Source organism: Nannospalax galili, unplaced genomic scaffold (genome assembly GCF_000622305.1).
Source record: "Nannospalax galili isolate Female #2095 unplaced genomic scaffold, S.galili_v1.0 scaffold578, whole genome shotgun sequence".
NCBI lineage: Eukaryota > Metazoa > Chordata > Mammalia > Rodentia > Spalacidae > Nannospalax > Nannospalax galili.
In genome coordinates this window covers 1,389,990-1,396,666 of record NW_008342282.1, presented here as the reverse complement: position 1 = coordinate 1,396,666, position 6,677 = coordinate 1,389,990, and positions in this window count along the sequence as shown.

Here is a 6,677-nt window from a genome sequence, read left to right as displayed (position 1 = left end):
ATCAGCCAGTATGAGGGAATAATAAGGAAATCATTCCAAATAAAGGGAGGAAAAAAAAAAAAAAAAAACCTATGGCACTGGAGGAAAGAACCTGTAAACTGAGATTCTTATTTCACACTTACACTTTGTATCTGCTGTCCACCTACCTTCTCGTCTTCATTACCTGACAAAATTGGTTGTTTTACTGGATATGCTAGCGCTTTAAAAGTTTTGATTTTCTTGAGGCTGGAGAGATGGCTCAGCAGTTAAGACCACTGGTTGTTCTTGCAGAAGATCCAGGTTCGAATCCCAGCACCCACATGGAAGCTAACAATTGTCCATAACTCCAGTTCCAGGGGATCTGACAATCTCTTCTGTCCTCCGCTGGCATTGCATGACACGGGTGCACTTACTTACATGCAGGCAATACACGCATACATGCAAAATAAAAATAATAAATAATAAATATTTTTCAAAAGTTTTGATTTTCTTTTTCTTCTACTTCTTCATTTATTCACTTTGGCCTTCAACATTTTGGTAATGATGCTTGTGGGTGTTGACTTTTTTTGTGTTTCTCCTATACGGAGACAATTGAATCATTTGGATGTGTATATTAATATTTACAGTCAAATTTGGAAATTTTAGCCATGAACCCTTTATTACTCCCTCTTTCTCTTCTACTTTGAGATTCACTATTAGCCTGTTTTCCAGAGTCATTGGTGCCCACATTTCTCTTAGAGATTGTTTTGTTTGATTTTAAGTACTTGTTCTCCTTTCAGGTGGCTTGTACTCATTGTTGGTCTAACTTCAAGTTGCTGTTTCTTTCTTTTCCAGGGAATTTTGAGTCTCTCTTGTGAATTTCTCATTTTTGTTGTAGTACTTTTTAAAATATTTATTATTATTATTATTATTATTATTATATTATTATTGTTTGTATGTGTGCCCATGTGTGTGCATACCACATGTGTGCAGGCACCTGTGAAGGCCAGAAGAGAGTATTGGATACCTTGGAGCTGGAGTTACAGGCAGTTGTGAGCCACGTGACATCTGTGCTAGGAATGGAACTCATCTCTGGAGGAGCAGCTAGTGCTCTTAACTACTAAGCCATCTCTGCAGCCCCAGTTGTAGTCATTTTTAACTTAAGAATTTCCATTTGTTTATTTTTAAATTTCTGCTCTTTGTTAATATTCTCTCTTTAACAAAATATTGTCATCATGTTTTCTTTAATTCATTAGACATGGTTTCCCTTCATTCTCTGAACATATTTTTAATAGATGCTATGAAGTCTGTGTCTGTTAATCCTATCATTATGATTCCTCAAAGACAGTTTCTACTGTCTGCTATTTTTTTTCTAACATGTTTCCCATTTTTCTTCTGTGCACGTCTCATGATTTTTTTTTTAATTGAAGCTCATATAGATGACATATTAAACAACTCTGGGTACTCATGTCTTTCAGGAAGTCTGTGCTGTTCTTGATCATTTATTTTGTTAGTGACTAATTCTTCAAGGCTTATTTCACCTTTAGTACACAGCCTCTGATATTTCTGCTCAAGTCACTTTGACCTGCCTTTTTCTTTTCTTTTTTGCCTAGTGTTCTAGGGGTTGCCTCTGCTTCAGCATAAGCTACTTATGAGTCAATGTCTGTGTACAGTTCCTGTAGTCTGTTAGATTTGTACTCTTCATGCTGAATGAGGCAGGGGGCTTGAGAACTGCTATTGCAATTCAGATCGACAAGGTTTTTGTACCATGATCAGACAGGAATGAATAGTTGTAAATTTCCTTCTCTACTTCTGCAAATACACCACCCTGGGCATGCACAGTCTTCCTGACTGTAAGAGACATGTAACATCAGCCCTGTTTTTGTGGGTGTGGCCTTTGGGCCAGAGCAGCTTACTGTTCAGCCAATATTTGGTGCTTGTGCCAGTAAGAGCTTTCCATGGGTTGATTGACCTGTTTATAGATTAAATGATTTCAAGTCTTCCACAAGTCTTGTTCTGACTGCTTCTTATAACTACCCAGCACATGGCTCAGTCTTTCTGACCCACAGAGTTGAGTGTGCTTCCAAGAGGGTTATTCTTGGCTATCTCTTTCCATAGTTCCTTCTGTTAAACTACTGGCTGTTGTGATGTACTTGTTGCTACTAGTATCAATGGAGATACAGTCATCCTCTTAATTGGCCTCCACAAAAATCTCCACTGTTTCTGAAACTCTTAGACCTGGACTTCTCCAACCTCTGTTCCAAATAATCCATTCCAGCAGAGTTGTTTCTGCACCACTGCACAGCAGCTGGAAGGAAGGACAGTGTTCAGCCTCTCTTGAAGTAACATCCTGGCTCCATGTGTGGACTGGCCACTGGGTTAGAAGGTGCTAGCCCTTAGTCTACACTTGCCTCTCCCAGCATGCAACCTTCACACAGTTGAGACATGTACCTCGGGGCCCCAATCTCCTCAGACTGTCTAGGACAGAGCTTCTTCCCTCGGGATAGGGGCTGGTGAGAAATGGGATCCTTGGTCCCTTCGGTCACATTTTCCTGAACAGAACTTTTGCTTTATAGTTAGGAGATGAAAAACAGGATGTAGCCAGTAAGTCTCAAGATAAAAACTCAGGCCTGTATTGGGAGCTCAGGGAAGAGGAAGGTTCTCTCCTCTGTACTGTTCCTCTCTCTCCTTGGCTACACATGCCCAGAGTAGAACTCTCAGAAAAGAGCTTCCAGACAGAACTTGCCATGGGAGTAGAGGGCGAAATTCAAATGCCACAGAGGCTGGCTATTCTTACTGATCAATAGATTTTCTTGGATGATTATTCCTCACCCATTTCCTATCCCCCATCCCTGCATGCCTTTTGTATGATCTTATGACAATTTCCAGAAATTTTTAATGCTTTCAGAAATAATTTTATCAGCTAAATGGCTGCTTTACTAAGTGTTTTTTACTCCCCACCCCCACCCCACTCTGGAAACTCCTCCGCGCTCACATTTAACCTCCATTGCTGTAAGTTACAAATCCTTGAGTCACAAGCCATTCAAGAGCTTAAGGAGTTATCTAGTCTATTCCTTCTGCCTTTGGGCAGGATAATACCTTAGTCAGCCCAGATAGATGAAAATCTATACTGGTTTTGAAAACCTCCAGAGAAAAAAACATTTCACAGCCTTCCTTAATAACCTAAATCAGGTCTTAACAACTCTCAGTGCCAGGAATTTTTTTCCTTATGTGTAACCTAAAGCCCATGTGCTACAGTTTAAAGGCCCTTTCTCATCATCCGCCCTAGAAGAGATAGAGAACAGCTGGTCACCATACAGCACACTTCCTCTCTGGGAAGAACCAGCAATCACCTCTTTTAAATTTTCTTTTAAATCCTCCTTTGGTCTTGTCATTGGAACAAATAAGCTTAATATTCCCTCATACTATTTTTCGGTCCCCAAATAACCTTTGTGCTCTCTTCTGAAATCTTTTCACCCTTGCCTTTACCCACTAAATGTTGAAATATTTCTCTAAGTTAGATCTTAGCACTGTGTACCTGATTCTCTTATAGTGCTGGTTAAATATGCAGATTCCAGTGCGCCATCCTGGACTCAGAGACTCATAATCACCATTATGGATCTGGACATCTGAACACTTAACAAATTCTCCAGGTGGCTCTGGTGCTGCACTGTGTAAGGTCCTCCTGGAAAGAGCTGAGCTACCTCTCAGAGAATAAGGGATTGCAAATCTTACTTGCACAGTAAAATCACATGGAAGCTTTTAAGAGTTCCGATGCTCAGGCTGCACCCCAATCCAATTAAACCAGACTCTCTGAGGTGGCATGCGGGTCAGTCGTCTTTTTAAAGTTTTCTGCTTTGAGTCAAGTGAAGTCAGGAGAATCTGTCAGTTCTTCAAAGGAAGGTTGATATTGCCCCAGTGCTTACTAGCACAAAGACTAACATGGAGATTCTCTCTTCTCAGTGTTAGGTGACCAGTTAGGGCTAAGTCTTATTTTTAGATCCATGTTCATCAGATGGCCTATCCTCTTTTATCTATATCCTGAGCTATCCTAGAGATGAAACGACCTTGTTGTGGTTTAAATGAAGAGTGTCCCCCATGGGCTCAAGTATTTGGTCAGATGGTAGCTGACCATGCAGGAAGAAGTATTTCACTGGGCATGGGCTTTAAGAGTTCCTAGCCTCCCCACTTCCAGTTTGCTTTCTCTCTGCTTCTTTCCTATGTTTGAAGATGAGTGCACTCAACTTTCTGCTCTAGCCACCTCTTGTTCCAAGATAGGCTTATGCCTCTGGGAACAGTGAGAGGCATAAACTCTCACTGGAATAAACTCTTCCTTCTATTAGTTGCTTCGGTCATGGTGTTTTATCACAGCAACAGAAAAGTGACCTTCTCCACAATAAGAATCAATATTTTTATTGCTGCTTGCTTTGAAAAACAGTTGACTTGAGGAGGAGGGGGAAGAGGAGGAGGAGGAGGAGGAGGTGGGGAAGAGAGGGAGGAAGTCAGGAGGAAAAGGAAGAGAAAGAGGGGAGGAAGCAGGAGCAGAAAAGGAAAAGAGAAATAGGAGGAGGAGGAGGAGGAGGGGGAGGAGGAAGAGGAAGAGAATTCTGGTTTGGAAGTATGTAAGACCAGAGATGCTGCATGACCCCTGTATGAAGGTTTCTGAGAGGCATCATGAAGACCAGAAATATGAGTGATAAGTGCTAAAAATCTTTGGATTGAATGATGTCAAGATTCTTTCATGTACTACTCCATGCATATTTCCTCTATTCTAACTCTTGTCCCATTATCCCACTGGTGGATAACCTGCAAGTTCTTCTGGCACCACCCAACAGATACACGTTATGCTCATTAATATATATCACTTATCCTCTGAGGCTTCCTGATCAAAAACACAAAGAATAAGCAGACCACAAAGTCTTCACAAATGGGAAACCCCAGAGCATGAAGAGATGAGAATCTATGAAGCAAACTCAGCTAGTGAAAGGTAAGAATAATAGATTCATTTCTCACTTCCATACTTTCCAAAAGACTGTGACACATCTTAGAAGCTTTTAAAGGATGGTTCAGAGGTATTCAGCTGTTTGTTGTATTTGGTGTTGGCCAACTCAGCACTCTTTCCTTGCTTATTCTCTCTTCCTCCCTGCCTCACTGCCTCACCTTCATTTACAGTCCCAGGAATCACACAATAAAATACTCGAACAAAGCAGAAGACACTCAGGGCACATCATTCATCTTTGTGTTCTTACGATAGCTGCGCTCAGTGCAAATGGCCCCAAAATATAGACTGACTTGAACATGGGGGAGAAAACTGGACAGAGGAAGGATTGCACCAAAACCGTCCATGAAGAAAGAATTTTTTTGTAAGAGAACAAACAAAAATTTGTGATTTATAATTCCCATTTTTTTGCTGCGGCATCACAGGCAATTGTGTTTTAATCTTATAAAACAAAATTCTGGTTGCATATAAACCTTATGAGACCCAAATGAAAAACAAAAACACATATGACGGTGTTCTAGAAATTATAACATTGAAATGGTAAGTTATAATTTCAGCATCTTAGGTTTACAAAGTAGCTTTCAGAATTTTTTTAATGTATTTTTGTTTGCTTATTCATGTATGTACTCACATGATGTTTGTGGAGGGAGGAATGCATACCGTACATGTAGAGGTCAGAAGGCAACTTTGTGGCATCAGTTCTCACCTTCCAACTTCACCTGGATCCTGAGGACTGAATTCAGATTGCCAGTCTTGTGCCAGAAGCACCTTTTCCATCTTGCTAACCCATATAGTGATTGGGTTTCATTGTTGTTGTTCGTTTGTTGTTTGTTTTTTTTACAGTGCTGGGGATCAAAACTAAGGCCTTATGCATGCTAAGAAAGCACTCTACTGTTGATCTACAGCCCCAGTATAGACTTTTTTTTTTTTTACTTCAGATTTTGAGGTAGTTCTCTATATTTTAAAAATTAAGATGTTTTTAAAATTTGGGAATGATTATAAAAGAACAAGATAATCATAATCACACTTATGGTTTAAGGAAGATAGACGAAATGTGGATAAAAAAATGCCATGTCATGAAAGTTTTTTTTTAACCTTCTTTTGTGAAACTGTAATCATAATGAGGTTAAGTACTTAAAGTACATAATTAAAGTAGTTAATGGCTCAAGTACTTAAATGACCAGAACTGAATCTCTGTAGTCATACCAGTTAGCATGGTATTTGCCCTAGTTTGCACTTACTACATGTCTGAGTAAATAAATAGATTGAGTAATTATACTATGATTTTTATTGGCTCTTCTAAATATTTTTCACAATCAGGGAATTGTACTAAGTACCCACAGTCAAGGGATGGAAACAGTGTTGAGTAAAAGTGAACAGAAGGCAGCTCGTAATGGTTGAAACCTCTATTACTTTTTCCAAAAGCTTGGGGCCCATATGCTTGCTATCCTTAGAGATGACTCTAAATAGCAGATAGACCTGACAGTGAACAGCTCGGGATCTTATGAAGAAATGTACTTCCCTTTCAAACTCAAATGTTGAAATCTCTCTCCTAAACCTGTGTAGCCTCTCTTCCTCTTTCTTTCTCTCTCCCTCTGTCTCCTCAAACAGCAAAGTTAGATGTCAGAGCCATTGACAAATTGCACAAGTCACAAAATGTGTTTATTTTAATTATAATTATTTTAATTAATTTATTTTTATAGTTACTACTTTTATAGTT